The sequence below is a fragment of the Arvicanthis niloticus genome, chromosome 18, assembly GCF_011762505.2.
Source record: "Arvicanthis niloticus isolate mArvNil1 chromosome 18, mArvNil1.pat.X, whole genome shotgun sequence".
NCBI classification, from domain to species: Eukaryota; Metazoa; Chordata; class Mammalia; order Rodentia; family Muridae; genus Arvicanthis; species Arvicanthis niloticus.
Genome location: NC_047675.1, coordinates 52,594,069 through 52,613,713, shown reverse-complemented (window position 1 = coordinate 52,613,713; position 19,645 = coordinate 52,594,069). Strand labels below are relative to the sequence as shown.

Here is a 19,645-nt window from a genome sequence, read left to right as displayed (position 1 = left end):
GATAGGGCATCAGAAAAGGGCATCAGATCCCATTACAGATGGTTGTGAGCCACCATGTGGTTGCTGGGAATTGAACTCAGGACCTCTGGCAGAGCAGTCAGTGCTCTTAATTGCTGAGCCGTCTCTCCAGTCACTGAAAATTTTATTTTTAAAAATTATTTTTTATTAAATTGTCTCTGTGTATACATGTGAGTTCAGGTGCCTTGGAGAAATGTTGAATTCTTTGGAGCTGGTGTTACAGGTGCCTGTGTGCCTCCTGATGCAGTTGCTGGGAATCCAGTGCTGGTTGGTTCTCTAAAAGTTACTCAGCCATATCTCCAGACCTTAGAGCAGTGGTTCTCAACCTAAGGGTTGTGACTCCCTTAGGGATGTCAAATGACCCTTTAACAGGGGTCACATATAAGATATCATATATCTACGTTATGATTCATAACAGCAGCAGAATTACAGTTATGAAGTAGCGATGAAATAACTTCAAGGTTGGGGGTCACCACAACATGAGGAACTATATCCAAGGGTCTCAGCGTTAGGAAGGGTGAGAACCACTACCTCAGAGGAAGATTCATCAGGCCAGTTGTAGCAAGCCCAGGACGTTTTTCTTTTGACTCTGCTGTGTGTGTTCTATTGTGTGAGCTAGACAGACATTGTACCCAGGGCTACTTCATTCTCTATCCCTCTCCCTTCCTCCTACCCCCACATCTCCTCTTCCAACTGATTCTGTGTATGTGCACTGTACTGTGGTTAAGCCCAGAGTAGAGGCAGAACACTGGCATGGCAAAGTGACTTTAAGTGACTTTACCAGAGCCTGTCTCACAAGGTGCCCCACCTGGGTAAACACCATTTGCATGTCAATGCGTGGACTACAGGCCTTTTCTTTATGGGAACAAGACAGGGCTCTGTTACTCAAACAGGTGAACAAACACCTAGGGAACCCTCAAACCCTGGGCAGCCTGGGAACAGAGGCCCTGACATCAGACCCGAGGCCAGGGCCTTGCAGCCTCACCTGTCTGCCTCTGTTGTTGCTGTGTGCCCTTTGCAGCCCCAACCCCCTTCTCTTCACAGACGACCCAGCTTCCCAAAGGCAACCAGATTGGAGCTCAGGCTTCTTGTCTCACAGATAAAGGAATTGACAATGGATTCTAAAGAAAAACTGAAAACAATTTTATTAGCGCTGTAGACAGAAAGGCATCATCCGGGCAGGTGGCTGCCTCAAGGAAAAGAGGAAAAAGAGAATTGTGCTTTTTTTTTTTTTTTTTTTTTTTTCCAGTTTGAGAGCAGAAAATGGGTAGGTTAAGCAATGGAAACCTTCAAGCAGCTGCTGTGGTCCATCTGTAGGGGGGAGGGAGGGAAGGAGGGAGGTAGAGAAGGAGGGAAAGGAAAGAGGGAGGGAGGGAGGGAGGGAGGGAGGGAGGGAGGGAGGTAGAGAAGGAGGGAAAGGAAAGAGGGAGGGAGGGAGGGAGGTAGAGAAGGAGGGAAAGGAAAGAGGGAGGGTGTTAGGGAGGGAGGGAGAGAGAGAGAGGGAAGGAGGCAAGGAGGGAGGGAGGGAGGCAGGGAGAGAGAGACTGAGATGTCAGGCCTAGTCAGCTTAGGAAAGACAAGAAAGAGAAAGTCGGTTTCTAAACTAGAACTCAGAAATTGAGCAGGCTTGGCAGCGTGGCTCCACAGCACCTGTGTGAAAGGCAGGGCCTCTGAGAGCTGGAAGGCCTCCCTCCCGTGAGCTGTGTTTCTTTGCACTTCCTGGTTATAGAACCTCTTGAAGTTATAAAACAGGATCTTGTCCTTGTTTCAAGATGGCTTTGCCTTGCCTGGCAAGGGAGGTTCCTGCGGTTCTCATCAAAGGATGTGATTGGCCACCAGCCAGGCCATTTGTGGAGGGGGCAACTGGCCATCAGAGGACAACTTTGGGGAGTTGGTTTTCTCCTTCCACAGAGTGGGTCCTGAAGATGGACCTCAGGTTGCCAGCCCTGGCAGCAGGTGTCTGGATGTGCTGAGCTGTCTCCTCCCCTCCAGAAAGCTTTCCGTCTTAACCAGTGGGGCTCCATGTTGTAGCCATTGCTGCCGCTGCTGGGGTTCCCGTGAGGGGAAAGTGGGAGGCTCTCACAGTATCAGATGAGCTCAGTACAGGTGAACAGGGTAATCAGATTGTCCCAGGTGCCTCAAGGCAGCTGAGTCACTGTGGGTAATGGATTACCCAGGGGAGCAGGTGTCATCAGTGGGGGCAGGGAGGCAGCCTGTAACTCAGAGTCCTATATCTGGAATTGGGGCCAGGAGGTGTCACCAGATCGGTTCCTGTACAAGAAGGTCAGATAGGTACTCGTGGCTCATGCAGATCAATGTGATTTCCTCTGCAGCAGCAATTAACCCCAGGCACCTTGCAGGAGCTTGCAATTTCAGGAGGATAATGCTGGCCACGTGGAGGGAGGTTAGCATTTTTTCCCCCTCGCTCTCTGACGTAATTGGTGCACTTTTCAGAGCGTGTTCAGTTCCAACTAATACCATAAAAAAACAAGTCGTAAACTCAGTCATCGGCAGGACTGCAACTCCTCCAAAGACACAGGTGGTCAGAGGGTCTGAGATGCTGTTACAGGCGTTGTTAGGGAAGACTGAGGCCTGGGTCCTGGCAGTCCCCCAAATCACTATGCCAGTTAGAGAGACAATCACAGTGAAAAGCTGAAAAGAAGATTTACCTAGTGAGGTCTCCTTGAGAAGAGAAACAAAGAGACCCAGGAAATCTGAGTCCATCTTCAGGGTCCAGGTGAGGTTCAGGTTTACACAAAGGGCAAGAGAGTTATTCACAGGTAAGCAGGTCTGGCAAGGACGTGGTTCTGCCTGTCAGAGACCCATCACAGACCGAGCTGTCCTGTGAGGTGGTCTTACGAGGACTGGAAGAAATTTCTTCCTGGAATATAAATTCCCTCTGTTCCTGGACCTGGGTTCCAGCTTTTTTTCTTCTCCCAGCATGAGATTCCTGGGGAACTTTCAACAACTTGAGGAACCTCTTTAAAGAGTCTAATAGCCAAAAGGAGGGGTACACATGACTCTTCAGAATGGCTTTCCTCCTGCCCAGATGGCTATAATGACAGCTTGTTTGGGCAGAGAGAGCTAGCTGAAAGCCCATCAGACCAGGCTTCCTTATCAGACCTACTTAGTGAGTCTTGTCCTCTCCTTCACCTGGGATCCATCTAGCCCAGTGATCTGCCATTTCTTTTCTGTTCGCTGGTTGATCCACAGTGGCCTTCCTAGAAGGGAACATCAGTGTCCCTCCCTGAGCCGCAGCCACGGAATGACATGTCCTCTTGCTTCAAAGACTTAGAAGAGGCTAGGGAGGTGGTTCGGTTGGTAAAAGGTCAGCCTTGCAAGCCTAAGGACCACAGACCAGATCCTCAGCACTCACATACATGGGTGCAGTGCTGTGTGGACTTACAATCCCAGGGCTGGAGGGGAAGACAAGAGCATATCTGGGCTTCACTGGTTGCCAACCTGGCTGAATTGATGAGCTTTGAGCTAGTGAGAGACGCAGTCCAGTCTCAAAACATTAGATGGAGAGAGAGAGAGAAGTTGAGACTGACCACTTGGCCTCCTCGTGCATGAGAACACCTGGGCAGAGGAGCTCATGTTGATCAGCAGCTCAGACACAGACTCCCATTAGTACCTGTGTGTACTTCCTACAGGAACAGACAGATCTGGTGGTTAAGCTTGCTGGCCCTATTGCTCCCAAATGGAGGATCTCGAATTGTAGGCTTCCTCCACACCCCATGCGATGCCTGCTCCCTCTTGGATTATCGATGACACACAGTGACTCAGCTTCCTTGGGGCATTTGGGTCAATCCCCTGTCCATTCAGAAGAAAGAAATGGAGGTCAAGAGGGTCAAAGCACCTACAACCCGGAAGAGACTGGGGTGGCTGCCGAATGCTCAGACATCGAGGATAGTGTTGAGCAGTCTCTGAGGGAATTACAGGAATGCTTTCAGGTAGGTTGATATGATATAATGATATGATTTGATGTGTATGTGTATGTACATGCTATGTGCATGTGTGTGGAGGCTCGATGAAGTCCTAGGATGTTAGTCCTTGCTGTCCACTTTGTTTGAGACAGAGTTTCTTGTTTGCTGCTGCACATCTAGGCTAGCTAGTGCATGAACCTCTGGGACATCTCCTGTATCCAGTTCCTATCTTGCTATAGGCATGCTGGGATTATTGGACACACACTGTGGCACCTGGCTTTTGCGTAGGCTATGGGGGACCTGAATTCAAGTCTTCACCCTTGCACTGGTCGAGGTCAAACCTGAGATATCTCCCCAGCCTGCTTGGGCGGTTCTTGAGTTTAACCTTGTAGACAACAACATCTTGTTGTAGTATCAAAAGGTTGAACATACCTGATGGGTGTTCGGAGGTGTGAGCTGCCTTCTTTATTCCTTTGGCGTCTGTATCATGGAATAAGTCTGCATTGCTGATGCCTTGAGAGGAGCCAGCGGCACATTGGAGCCTGGTGGTGGGGCCATAGGGAAACACCAGATTCAAGCAATAAAAAGCAAGATGAAGCTGTGAGATGTCTCACAGCTTGATTCCCTCAGTGAGGAAAGTGCTTGATGTGTAAGTCTGGTGACTTGAGTTTGGTCTCTGGAACCCACATAATGGTGAACGGAGAGACTCAACATCACAAAGTTATCCTGTCTCCACATGTGTGCTATGGAGTGCACCCTGCCCAGGAACAGTAATAATACTAAAAATGCAAGATGCTTAGGTAAATTTGAATATCACACAAAACTAAACAGTTTTTGGAGGGTAAGGGTAAAATTATGCCTTGTGTGATCATTGGAATACAATTACTTAATAAATAAAATCTAGCCGGGCAGTGGTGGTGCACGCCTTTAATCCCAGCACTTGGGAGACAGAGGCAGGAGGATTTCTGAGCTCGAGGCCAGCCTGGTCTACAGAGTGAGTTCCAGGACAGCCAGGGCTACACAGAGAAACCCTGTCTCAAAAAAAAAAAAGCAAAGAAAACAACAAAAATAAATAAATAAAATCATTTACTACATTTATACTGAGAAAGTATTTATTGGCTGAAATTCAAATCTTGGATAAGCACTCTATTTAACTGGCAGCCATATTTGCAGGCAAAGCTGAAACAGACCAAATACTGTAGAAGACTTCATCAGCAGAGCAGGACCCTGCAGTGGGCTTTGCACAGCAGCTAGCTCAGAAACCCTGAAACTGGCAACTCCATCAACACTAGGTAGAATCTGGCCAGCTGTGTGTGTGTGTGTGTTTGTGTGTGTGTGTTTGACTGGCACAATTTTAATTGCAAAGTCTACAACCAATCAAAATGCAGAGAAGGGGAGCCCACCAGTTCCAGTAGATATATCTACAAAACGACTCCTGCACCCAAGGCTCAGGGAACATTGCAGAAGTCAGGACAGAAAGTCTAGTCTGTAAGAGCCAGAGGATCGGGGAGTTTGCGGTGGGATTGCATCTCCTAGAAATGTCAGCATCTATATCCATTGTCTCACCAACATGATTGCATAGACATGAGCTGAACAAAGAGGACAGGAGTGAATGTGACAGACTGGGTGGGGAAAAGATCTTGGGGTCTCAACCCTACACAAAGAACTAAAGTTAACTGAAGAAAGCTGGGAATGGAGAGGTCTTCCCAGGGAAGAGGACACAAATTGGTTGTCCAGCATCAAAGAGCCCGAAAACATGCATACAGGTAACGTTATACAGACTGGACAGGTAATGCGTATACATATATACAGGTAATACACATAGCTGCATGCAATGACAGTTAATTTAAAAGGGGGGAGGCCTGAATTCAAAGGAGAGTGGGGAAGGGCACACATGGGAAGGTTTGGAGGGAGGAAAGGGGAGGGAGAGATGTAATTATATCATAATCTCAAACAAATGTAAAGGTTTTATCTAGTCGAAACAAACCAGCAGCCTCCACACATAACTGTTGGGAGCTGACTCCTAGCAGAAAGTGGCTATCAGCTTTGCAGCCATCTTGAACCATATACCCTGACTAGAGACTTGTTTTTCAACAGCCCACAACAGCTGAGCACACTGTGATAAACATCTTGTTTTTCTCACATATCTTATTTTGTTGTTTAGTGCCCCCAGCTGCACGTCGCACGTGGTAAAGTGTCCTTAGCTGTGTTCCCCTGCTTGCCCACGGAGGCAAGGCATGAGGTAAAGCGTATAAATACCCAGGATTTCCTTTCAATAAACAGGACTTGATCAGACCCTCTGTCTTGTCTCCATTCTTCGAGTCTCTTGTCCCTCCATCCCCACTCTCTCTTTCTCTCTAGACCCTGTTGACTGACCTGTGGACCAGAGCACTAGGCCCCCAAACGTGGGGCAGCATGAAGCAGTGCATGCTGGGACACATAACTCTATAATTTCTAGTTCTGGCCTCGTTTTGTGTCTTATGGCATGAATGTGGTGTCCCCCCCCCCCCCACAAGCTCATGTGTTAGGTCTTGGTCCCCAGCTGCTGGTGATAGTCTGAGACACTGTGGAACCTTTGACATTGTGGTTTAGCTAGTACAAGTGTGTCATTGGAGGCAGGCCTCCAAGGTGATATCCACCTCTGGTTCCAGGTGTGTCTGTCTGCTTCTTGATCCTCTAAGATGTGAAGAAGGCAGGCCACAAGCTGCCATTACCAGAGATAGCGCTTCCCCAGCCACATGCCTTCCGGACCATCATAGACCCTATACCCTGAAACCATGAGCCAAAATAAAATCTTCCCTTAAGTTGCCTCTTCCAAGTGTGGTATATCTTCCAAGTGTTGCCTCTTACCACATCAAATAATGAATTTATACACTCTGCCTGTAGGCAGGCTGGTCTTCACCTGGAAATTCTCTTGGTCCAGCATGTCAAATGTTGAGTGTTGTGATTATAGGCAACATGTGTCTGGATTAATTCCTGACATACTTTTAAAAAGATTTATCTTTGTGTGTGTGTGTGTGTGTGTATGTGTGCCATGTGTGTGAATGTATGTGTATTCCATATGTGTGAATGTGAGTGTGTATATGCCATATGTGTGTGTATGCCATGTATGTGTGTGTTTATGTATGTGCATATATGCCATGTGTGTCTGTGTGTCTGTGTATCTGTGTGTATGCACCACGTATATGAGTGTGTGTTGGTGTGTGTATGTATGCCATATGTGCCATGTGTGTGCACATGCATGTCATGTGTGTGAGTGCCCATAGAGCCCAGAAGAGGACTTTGGAACGTCTGGAGCTGGTGTAACAGGTGGCTGTGACCCTCCCCGTGCATAGTAACCAAACTTTCATCCTTGGAAAAGCAGCAAGTCCTCTTAGCCACTGATCCATCTGTCTCTGGTCCATCTGGCATTTTCAAAACCAACCATCTAAGCCCTTGAGACTTGATGATAACAGTCCTCTCAGCCATGTCAGGATCCTCAGTCACATGCACTGCCACTTCGTCTGCTGGAACCAGCAGCAACAACCAGCCCGCTGACTCAGAGCTCCAGGTTCAGCCCCTCCCGATCTGGCCTTTCAATTCTTCTGATCTCACCACAGGCCAGATCATCCCCCTCTTGTAACAATAGCAAAAATACTTAAAGTCTTCACCGCAACTGTCTTCTCCATTTCTGTTTCAGGGTCTCCCTTTCTGTCCCATCCTATCTACTTCCTATCACCATGCGGGTTACCCTTCCTCTACAGCCAGGCTGACCCTAAGACTAATCCTCCTGTCCACAGCTTCCTTCCAGATATCTCCTAGAATTCCTGGCTCAGATGCTTGCTGGTGCACACACAGATGCTTGCTGGTGCACACGCAGATGTTTGCTGGTGCACACACAGATGCTGCCACTTAGCAGAATTTCCTCACTGCTCAGATTGACAAATGGAAAATGTGACTCTCAAGGATTGCACATGGCTGAGACTGGGACCCAGGCAGCAGGGAAGAGGGGGTTTCTCACCCACCCACGTGCTCTTGGTGAGGAGCCATCTCCCATGTGCTCTGGGGTAGCACCACCATGTGCTTAAGGAGACATCTTTCTGACTGGCTGATTGATTACTAAAATACTTGGCTCTTGAACGAGGTAGTTTTCACTCAGCTGAGCAAATTCCCTGTATTCTTCTTAGTCTCTGGAGCTCAGATGAAGGGAAACCCTGATATTATCAGAAAGCTTTCAGTGTCGGAGAACCTTGGGGTGAGAGGAGGGATGTGTCTATGTGAAGAAGAAGAAGGTGCTAAAAGCAGGAGCAGGGGAAGGCAGATTTCTTTTTTTATCTGAAACAGAGATAGGTATACGTATACTCTTATCCACCTGTCATAGCTGGCCTGAAACCTGTCTTTATTATTTAAAGTTCTTCTAGAACTTGTTTGTGTGTTGTCAATGGCTGCTTTTGTGCTGTAGTGAGAGTTGAATAGGCACCACAGAATCGGTATGGCCTGTCAGATCTAAAATCTTTACTGTCTTTACAGAAACATGTTTTCTGGGGGCTGCAGAGATGGCTCAGCAATGAAGAGCAATTGCCGCCCTCCCAGAGGACCTGAGTTTGGTGCTAAGCACCCACATGGCAGCCCACAGCTGTCTTTAACTCAAGTTCTAGGGGACTAAACACTCTCTTCTGGCCTCCAAGGGCATTTCAGACATACACATCGCGCGTGTGTGTGTGTGTGCAGGCAAATAACCTGTATGCATGAACACACACACACACACACACACACACACACACACACACACACACACACACTGTTTTAGAAAAAAGAACAAAAGGGGAATGGAGAGATGGCTCAGTGGTTAAGAGCACTGACTGCTCTTCCAGAGGTCCTGAGTTCAATTCCCAGTAACCACATGGTGGCTCACAACCATCTGCAATGGGGTCTGATGCCCTCTTCTGGTGTGTCTGAAGAGAACAATGGTGAATACATAAAATAAATAAATAAATCTTGAAAAAAATGTAGGAAAAGAAAAAAGTTGTCTTTCCTAGGCTCTTTAGTGGTCCCCAGAGTAGACCTTATTATCTTCACTGAGCAGGAGGAGGTGGCACTTTAAGGAGGGAAGATGGTAGTGCTTGCCCAGGTTCACTCATTACCCTAAGTGTTTGGAGCGGAACTTAAGCTACTTAATGAGAAAATACATCATCACTTGACCAAATGCTCTCAGGATAAATCCACACACACTCATCATGGACCATGTGTCCAGCTCCATCTTCCCAGGGTCCCATAGCCCAGCTACTTGGATGTCATGTTGTCAAGCTATACAATTCTGAGTCTGTATCTTTGTAGCTGCTGTTTCCTTTCCACGGGGTCCTGCAGTTTCCTTCTTAGTAAGTCCTTCAAGTTTAACCTTATCGTCTTTTTCTACTCCTTGTGTGCTTGTGTTGAACCCTGAGCACACTGTCCATCTGCTTCCAGACTGATGGGTACCTTGAGAAATGCTACTGTCTATTCATGCTTACAGTCTCTGAGGTGTCTACTGGGACTTTACGGTATTTTTGATTCAGTGGCAACTCATTTTAGGATCCCCAAAGAAAGGAAAGAATACTGCCAAGAATGATCATTGTTTTCTTATCATTTGAGTCTTAAAGGTTCATTCTTATTTAAATATCATTTATTTCTAATTTTCTTTTATTTTTTTTTCCCTGAAACTCACTGAGAGTGACACAGTGAGACCAGGCTGGATTCAAACTCGGAAACTCGGGCACATCCACCACCAGAGCTGTGTGCCACCACACGCTTTATTTCTAATTTTCAAAAGGAACTTTAAAATATCACTACCATGTACATAACTATAACTAAAAGTCATTACAGAATTATAATTACTTCACCTTGAGCCTAACTATCACCTCCTCAATTGGCCCTCTGTGACTTGGGTTCAGTAAGAATGGGAAGGTTATGGCGTTGGGGAGATGGTCCAGAGGGTAAAGTGATTGCTGCAAAAACATGAGAACACAGATTTAGACCCCCAGAGACTATGCAAAAAGACAACATGGCAGTACATGCCTGTAACACCAGCACTGCATGGCAGTACATGCCTGTAACACCAGCACTGCATGGCAGTGCATGCCTATAACACCATTGATGGGGAGAAAGACAGGAGGATCCCTGGGGGTTGCTGGACAGCCAGCTCAGCTCAGTCAGTGAGCTCCAGGGTCAGTGCTGCCAGATGCTGTCTCAAAACAAAAGATGGAGAATGACTGAGAAAGACACCTGATCTGGTCTCTGGCCTCCACACTGGTACCCTTATATACACACAGAGACACACACAGAGATACACACACAGACACACACACAGACACACAGACAGACAGACACAGACACACACACACACACACACACTTACTTACTTCCCATCTTCCCCAAAGATCAAAAAGACTGAGCGTGGTGGTTCATGCCTGGGACCATAATACCCAAGACACTGAGGCAGGAGGTTTGTTGTGAGTTCAGGCCAGTTGGGCCACATATTGAGTTTGAGGCTATGCTGGGCTATAGGGAGGAACTGTCTCTCTCTCTCTCTCTCTCTCTCTCTCTCTCTCTCTCTCTCCCCACACACACACCCCTTGTTCACACATTCCTATGTGTTACTTCCTGTCTGTAATGGGCTAGGCTGGTCACTTTACCATATGTCATATTGAACTTTTCTACCTTACAGTGCTGTAAGGTTCAGGAAACTTCAGAGATGGCGCTCAACTGGAGGAAGTAGGATGCAGACAGATGCTCTCTGAGGGTTCTGTTTATTGCCTGGCCCGGCTTCTCTCTCCAGCCTCTCCTGTTGCTTCCTGGTTGTTGGAGATGTAGCAAGCTTTCTGGTAGTTCCTGTCATCATGGGTGGCAGCCTAGCTTCCACACCTTTCCCTCCCTGTTGGACTATAGCCCCTTAAACCAGGAAACCCAAATAAATCCTTAAGTTGTTTCTGTCGGGATTCCGACCCCCAAAATATGAGAGAAGTAACTAATGTGTGATTGAGATGTGGCTGGCCCAGTGGGAGAGTGTGTGCCTTGCATGTGTGAAGCCCTGGCTTTTACCCTACACACTACATGGAGGCACATGCCTGTAACCCCAGGACTCAGGAGTAAAGGCAGGAGGGTCAGAAGTTCAAGGTCATCCTTAGCTACATAGCAATTTTGATACTGGCCTGGGTTACAAGAAACCCAAGGTATGGGTGGGGGTGGGATATAGTAGGCATAGAGAGTCATTTTCAAGGGGAGTCACATCTAGCAAGGTTTGGCCTCAGAATTGTGACAATCAGCAAATGGTAGAGGCTGTACTGGTAACACTAAGCTCTACAGCAGAAAGAATTCTGCACAGCTGCTCCTGCAGACCTGGTTGTATGTTCTTCCTCAGTCTGGTGTGATGTTATCTGTCCTGTGGAGGCTAGAAACTCCTAGGATATAGCCAGCATACCTGACTAATGATGGCAGTCTGGCTCATGGAAGTGACTCAGGGGAAAACATTTGCAGAGAATGATGCCACCTTGGGCTTTGGCATGCCAATCTCAACATCGAGCTACTGTTATACACAAAGAGTGTGCAGCCTGCTGATGGTGGGGGCAGGATTTCCTCAGAGTCTTGGTTACCACCATAGGGTTGCCTCTGGGGTTGAGCATGTGTGTTTATACCCAGGAGGCCGTGTGTGCTGTTTACAAGCCCATTCTTAGCTCAGTGTGCACATTTCTCTTTGGTCACTTTGTATGCATTTATTGTCATTAAGTTTTTCAAACAAACAAACAAACAAACAAACATGCCAGGCAGTGATGCATCATGCCTTTAATCTCAGTTCTTGGGAGGCAGAGCTGGGCGGATCTCTGACTTTGAGGGCAGCCTTGGCTATAGAATGAGTTTCAGGACAGCCAGAGTTACACAGAGAAACTCTGCCTCGAGAAGCAAAACAAAACAAAACCAAACCAAACAAACAAACAAACATCTTATGGTTTATCCATAATTAAGCCAAACTATTCCTGTGAATAAAGACTAGATTAAAAAGTTACAACAGGGCTGTTGGGGGAGGGCTCCGTGGTTAGAGTATTTACTATGTTTGAATCCTTAGCACCCATATAAAAAGCAGGGCAAAGCCATGCAAGCCTGTAAACCCAGCTGCTGGCAGTGGACACTAGAGGATCTCTGGGCCTGGCTGGACACTAACCACAGCTCAAGGTTCAGTGAGATGCTCTGTATCATGGGAATGTGGAGAGCATTAGAACAGACATATGACATCCTGCTTTCACCTCTATGCATGGATGCACCTGCACATATGTGTGCACATAAAACACACACACACACACACACACACACACACATATCCACATGCAGACATACACAGCAAAACAGCTCCCCCTCCATGGTCTGTCTTCTCCAAGGAAAGTCCCTACTCTGAGGAAACAGCTTGCAATTTGAGTCCTCAGAACCTGATGGATTTCCTCAGACTCCAGAAACGGAAGTGGGGTGAATAGCACTGCCCCTGATAAACATCAACACAGCTGACAAAGCAAGAATTCGGGAGTCCCCTTACCCTCTGGGTAACAAGACCCAGTGGATGTCTCAAACTACATAGTAAACCCCCCCTTAGGTGTCTTCTCTTACATGGACATCCGAGATAAAGTTACATTTATAAATGGGGTACTGTAGGGGTTAATAACAATAATTTACCATATATCTTCACAGCCTTGGTATATGAGGCTTTACTTTTTTTTTCATTTAAAAAAAAAGGTTTTTGTTTTTTGTTTTTTGTTTTTTTTTTTTTAGTTCCTGGCTCTCCTGGAACTCACTATGTAGACCAGACTGGCCTCCTAATTCAAAGAGATCTTCTTGCCTCTGTCTTCCAAGTGCTGGGATTAAAGGCATGCACAACTTTTTTGTTTTTACAATTTTGTTGATTTTTAAAAAAATTTTAAAAAGCTCAATTTTTGTACACCTTTAATCTCAGCACTCTAGCCTGGTCTACACATGGAGCCTAGTACACATAGGGTAGCCTGGGATGCATATAGAGACCCTGTCTTTAAAACCCAAACTAAATAAATATAATAGGGTCAATTTTCAGTTTACATGTTTGATTGTTTTGCCTTTCTGTACATATGTGCCTGGTCCCTCTGAAGGTCAGAAGAAGTCATCAGGTCCAGTGGAACTGGAGGTACAGACAACTGTGAGCTGCCCTATCGGTGATGGAAACCGAACCTGGGTTCTCTATACAATTGACATGTTTTGTTTGTTTTTAGTTTTACTTTTTATTTCCTAGCTGGGCTTTAACTAGCAGGGCCTCTCAGGAAGCCCCTGAAGGGATAGGGACAGTCTGTAGTGGGTAAAGTGAGTTAGAGCACCCGAGTTTGGATTCTTAGCTCCCAAGTAAAAAGCTGGGTATGGTGGTAACCCCAGTGCTTGGGACACAGATAAGTAGATTCCCCAAGCTCACTGGTTAGCCAGTCTAGCTGAAATGCTGAGCTCCGGGCTCAATGAGACCTTGTCTTAAAAATAACAATGTTGGAAAGTTATAGAGGACACCCATGTCAGCCTCTGGCCTTCACACACACACACACACACACACATACACACACACACACGTACACACGTGCACACGTGCACACGTGCACACGTGCACACACACACACGTACACACGTGCACACGTGCACACGTGCACACGTGCACACGTGCACATGTACACATGTGCACACATGTACAAACACACATGCATGCACACACTCACACATGCACATATGCGCACACATGCACACATGCACACACATGAACAAACACACATGCATAGTCACACACATGCTCACACTCACACACACTCATACACATATGCACACATGCACACATACACATAAACACTCCCTCACACTCTCACACATGCACACACATGTGTATACACAACCATGCACACACAAGCACACTCACACACTTTCTCACACTCACAACTCACACACAGATACATATTCATATACATACTCACACAAGTACACTCACACAGAGTCACACACATGCACACACTTACATACATACTCCCTCACATACTCACACACATGTGTATATACAACTGTGCACACACATATACACTCTCACACACTCTCACACACTCTCACACATATCCTGGATGTCTAGAGGCTAGGGGTTCCCCTGGATTAGGCTGCCCACACCTGGTCCCTTCATACATTCCAGGAGATAGGGAACTTGCATTTCAGAGTTTCCTAGAGCCCTGAACATACCTCAACACACCCTCTCATATTACCTTCTGGGGAGCAGGCAAGGATAGAGTGTCCAGGTCTTGCCATGATCTGAGGCCTCCCCAGGGTGTCCACCGCACTGCATGCCCCAACTCTGTGACTCTGAGGTGTAATTCAGCTCTGTGATGTGAGGCAAATACTCAGTGCTCCTTATTTTCGGTTTTGAGTCCACAAGTTTTGGCTCCACGAATTGTCTAGGCTGACTGAGAGTTCATTCTGCACGAAGTCCAGCCTGGCCTTGAACTTATGATCTTGCCTCAACCTCCCAAGTTATTGCATGACAGGCCTATGCTACCTGGCCTGCCTCCCCTTGGTTTTGATGTGGAGTGGTATTTTTTTATTTTTTTTTCTGCTCAGTATTCCTGGCCCCAGTGATAACAGGGCTTGTGAATTATGACCCAGGCAGCAAATGTTTTTAATCTCCCATGAAACAAAGCCAATGTGTTTTCTGTCCCTGGGGCCTCAGCCAGGCGGCAGCTACAGCTGTCTTGATATGGTGAACTCGGCTGACGTCAATGTAAGCCATGCCAGGCCAAGGGCTCCACTCAGGAAGCTTGTAAGGGATACTGAAAACAAATTTGCATTTTTTCCCCCTTTGACAGGAACTCGGCTACTCTCTGCTCCACGGAGAAGCTGAGCTGTTTTCATTGGGCTCTGTGCGGCCAGCAGACTGAACAACCCCAGCTCCAAGATCTTGGAAGGCTACCTTTGCTTTTCTTCTTTATTTTCCTTTAAGATTCAGCCAGCCAAATTCGAGTTCCCTTGCTTGAGGCTGAAAACCCTGGCAGGCTCACACTTTTCTGCAGCTCTTAGGAAACAGCCTGGCCAATGGTCACTTTAAATGGAAAACAGGTCCCAATTCGGAATTTCAGTGTTTTGGGCCAAGATGTTAGTCAAAACTCTAAATTTTAACATCTCATTCCGTTGCCCGATCCAGCTGAGCCTGTTTAGGCCTGCATGGGAAAGGGGCAAGGCTGGTTGTCCCCTACCCCCTTCCTGTCTGGCTCTGCTTCTTGCTTTCCTGCTTACAAGGTTGGAGGTAGGCAAGTGCCCAAATGGCCAGCGTGGACCTATGAGGTCAGGGAGTGGTAGTGGAGAAGGTATGGAGGGGGTGGCATTTTTGAGTCTTGCTAAAGTAGATACCTGTCCCTGGCCTTTCTCTAACCCCCTTCTGTGTGGCCACTTGAGACTTTTTCTACCTCCAGCTTCTTCCTGTGCTGGGACTAGAGCCCAGGCCTTTGGCCAGGCAAGGGCTCTGCCACTGTCCGCTATTCCCAGCCTCTCTTTCACTTTTTGAAACAAGGTCTCATTGAGCTGTCCTTGAATGCACTCTGTAGCCCAAGCATGCCTTGCACTCATTTTTCTCCTGCCTCAGCCTCCTGAGAGCTGGGATGGTAGGCCTGGGTCTCTAGACATGGCTTAGCTGTAGTTCCTCTCTGTGGGGTTTCTGCCTTTTGTAGTAGCTCCATGACTCAGACACTCAGTGGTCCATAACTAGCTCTCTCTTGACCTGGACCAGGACTAGACCAGTCCTGACAAGCACTGAGGCAGAAATTGGCCCAACCCAACACTTGGTTCTGGTTCTGACACTTAAGCAGGTAGTAGTCAGCTTCTGTATAATGTCTTCTTGGCTGCTGTGACAAAGAGACTCATGCTTGATGCCTTCAGACAACAGTTCTCTCGTGGTTCTAGAGGGCAGAAGTCTGACATCACTTTCATTTGGCTGTGTCCATGAAACCACATTCCCTCCAAGGATCCACATTTGAGCCCTTCCAGCCGGGGGTGGGGTGGGGTGGGGTGTTGTCTGCCATTGCTTAGCTTGCAGCCTCAGCCGTGTGTGTGTGTGTGTGTGTGTGTGTGTGTGTGTGTGTGTGTGTGTGTGTGCGCGCGTGTGCGCGTGCGTGAGCATGTGCGTGTGTGTGTGTGTGTGTGTGTGTGCGCGCGCGCGTGCATGCGCGTGCGTGCGCATGTGCGTGTGTGTGCGCGCGCGTGCGTGCTCGCGCGTGTGTGTGCGTGTGTGCGCGTGCGTGCTCGCGCGTGTGTGCGCGCGCGTGTGTGTGTGTGCGCGCGTGTGTGCGCGCGTGTGTGTGCGCGTGCATGCACGTGCGTGTGCGTGTGCGTGTGCGTGTGTGTGTGTGTGTGTGTGTGTGTTAGGATTTGGATGTAAACCACTCCCCTTAGGCTCACGTACTTGAACACTTGGTTGCCTACAGATGGCGCTGTTTGGGAGTTGTGTAAACTTGAGAAGGTAGAGCAACCCAGCTGGAGGAAGTGGGTTGGTGGGAGTGAGGGGTGGTGGTGGACTTTGAGTCTTACGAGCTCGCCTCTTCTCTGTCCCGTCGGTGCTTTCTGACTGCCCGTGGGTTGCGACTGGCCACCGCACTCTTGTACCGCCACAGTGGCGAGTCACCTCTGCCTCCTGCTTTCCTTCCCCTGTGTGGTGGATTGTATTCTCTCAACTGTGAGGCAGAATAAACCTTTTCTCCCTGAAGCTGCTTATTCTGTCACAGCAACTAAGGAAGTAATTGATACACGTGGCCTCTGTCTGCTAAGTACACAAGTCATTGTATGTGGGGCTTTTGCCCTTCTCAGTTGTGGGGTACCTGGGATAACTGCTCCGTCTCACAGTCCTTAATCGTATTTGCAAAGACCCATTTCCTTAAGAAACAAAATCAACCAACCAAACAAAAAACCCCACCAGACCCCTCACATTTATAGGCCCCAGGGGATAATCTTTGGAGACCTTTGCCAACCTACTGCAACCCAATTTAGACTCTGAGGTCCTGGCTGGCAAAGGGCCTAGTCTTCTCTGCTCTCACTAAAGGGCATCCTGGGGTGAGCTCCACCACAGTCTGGTGTGCAGAGACAGTCCCCATTTCCCTCCAGGGAGCATGGATTTCTCCACAGACACATTCCTCAGAAGATCCTCCCTTCAAACTCTGATCCCCAAGTGGCTGGCATCTTCTATTCTACAAGGGAGGGGGAGGGTGTGTGGCGGCTTCAGACTCTCAATCATTTCTTACCTGCTGCAAGTGATGTGGCATGCTCCAGTCTGCCACCTTCACTGTGGGGATATCCATGTTGGTCAGGTTTGTAGCCTGGGCTGTGCAAACCCCAGGGAACACAGAGAGGGACCACCGGGTGGGGGTGGGGGGGCTGTGATCAGCCACAACTCAGCCCCTCACAAGCCTGTCCCTGCCCCAAGTTTTCGGGCTTGCATTTGTGCTGTCTGAGCTACTTGTTTGTTCTCCCTCGTGGTTGACCTCATTCTGTTCTCTTTGCCAGTGGTTGAATGACGCAGGCATTGCCACGTGACCATGAGATGCTAATGACAAGCGAGACAGACACAGACATCCTTCTTGGGGCCTGCAGCTCATGAGGTGTGCTGAACCAGAACCCTCCTGCTCTGTGACTTAGCAGACTGTCATTTGATAAGGAGGCAGTGTGCCTATGAGTGCCTCGGAGACGGACAGGCTGGCTCGGGAACAAAACACACTTATGTTTTAGAACTCAGTCCAGCTTTTTGGGGAGGGGGTGTAGAGGGAGGAACAGATTTGTTTGGGAGGCCCTGGAATGTTCAGATAATAAATCCTTTTATCTCTTCTTCCACCTTAGCAATGGAAATGAGCAGCCTGTCTCTGGGAGGCTAAAGGAAGGATTTAAAAAAAAACAAGCACTGGCCTTGAGGCCTTGAGCTAAATCCTTAAATCCACATACAGGGCTGGAAGTGGTGCCCTTTGTTCCCAGAATTCCATGGGGGAAACTGCATCATCTAGAAGAATAGATGGTTAAGAGCACTGACTGCTCTTCCAGAGGTCATGAGTTTGATTCCCAGCATGGTCTATACTGTAATTCAGGCTGGTGAGATGGCTCAGTGGTTAAGAGCACTGGCTGCTCAGGAGGTCATGAGTTCAAATCCCAGCAACTACATGGTGGCTCACAACCATCCTTAATAAGATCTCATATGGGTGTCACTACTGTGTACCTTGGGCTGAAGAGAGTGGGGAGGGGACAGAGCAAGCAGGTTGGGAGCAAGAGGGAGAAGGGAAGAGGGGGGCAGAAGAATAGCTAAGAAGCATCAAAGATGTTCAAAATGGCAGTCATCAAAGGCTGAGCTCACTCAAGGGTCTTACAGTGTGCCTGGATTATTATTTTCTTTCTCGAGACGTTTCTATCACTCCAAGCCTTCCACCAGTGACTTGAACACAAATTTCGAGCCTTCTCCTAGTCTCTTATGTTACCTACGTGTGTGAACGCATGCATGTGTGCAGGTAAGATGTGGCCGGGCCAGAGGATGACATCAGGTACTGCAGGCACCAATCACCTTTTTGTTCTGAGGCAGGGTCTCTCACTGGCCTGGAAATCACCCAGCAGTTTAGGCAGTTGGCTAGAGAGCTTCTCTGGGTTAGGCTGACCTCTAGCTCCCCAGCACAGAAATCATCATCATACCCAGCTTTTTTTTTTTTGTATTGGGGATTGATCTCAGATCCCCATGCTTGAGTGACAGCACTTGACCAATCAAGCTAGCTCCTCAGTCCTCATTGGATTCTTGCTTCTCTGAGCCAATTTGCTGTTGCTTTAAATGAGGGTCTCCTTTTATTTGGGTAATCCCGAGGGAAACTGAGAATGATTTGGGGACAATCTGAGAGGCAGGTTCCCTTCAGTATGATCAGACTGGATAAGGCTTCCGTAGCAAGACCGGGTGACTTCATGATGTCTCAGAGCTTACTAATGCACATACCACTCACGCTGAAGACCTGAATTCAGTTCCTGGTACTTGGGCCAGGTGTCTCACAGCTGCCTATAATTCCAGCTCCAGTGGATATGACGCCTTCTCTGGCATCCATGAGCACTGCACTGTACACGAACACACAGACGATGGACAGATAGACACATATATTCTCTCATACTTCTGGGCATTGGGAATCCACCATCAGAGTGTCGGCAGAGCTGGTTCTCTTGAGGCCTCTCCTCTTGGCTCAATACTAGCTGTGGTGTCCTTGTGTCCCCAGCTCCAATTAAATGTCCTTTATAAGACTTGCATTGGTCATGGTGTCTGTTCACAGCAGTAAAACCCTAACTAAGACAATCTGTGTCTTCCTTCCCTTTTCTAATGAGGATTTCAGTCAGATTGCTGAGGGCCTCATTCCAATCACCGCATTGAAACCTTTGATTTTTTTTTTCTTTTCTAATTTTGAAACAGTCTTGCTATGTAGCTAGGCTAGCCTCAAACTCATGATGAACCTTCTGCCCCCGCCTCCTGAATGCTGGGGTGTGCTTCCATGCCATAGCCACTGAGTCTCAAGTACTCCTTTAAAGATACTGTACAAGGCATCAACATGGGAATTTGGTGGGGACATGATTCTGCCCCTAATACCAGGCAAGACATTTAACATATGTGATTTCAAGTTTTCCTTCCAGTGACCCTGAGATAGACCACATTATGAACACAC

The 19,645-nt window shown here is 47.8% G+C and overlaps 1 long non-coding RNA gene across 1 annotated transcript; it reads right to left on the bottom strand.

The window, feature by feature from the left end:
- Nucleotides 1-1,816: 1,816 nt before the first annotated feature.
- LOC143435025 (uncharacterized) lies at nt 1,817-17,467 on the bottom strand. Its single transcript, XR_013104995.1, has 3 exons — nt 17,216-17,467; nt 4,377-4,486; nt 1,817-3,831 (listed from the first exon to the last, which is right to left on the bottom strand). It is a non-coding gene; the product is annotated as an uncharacterized LOC143435025 (long non-coding RNA).
- Nucleotides 17,468-19,645: the final 2,178 nt, after the last annotated feature.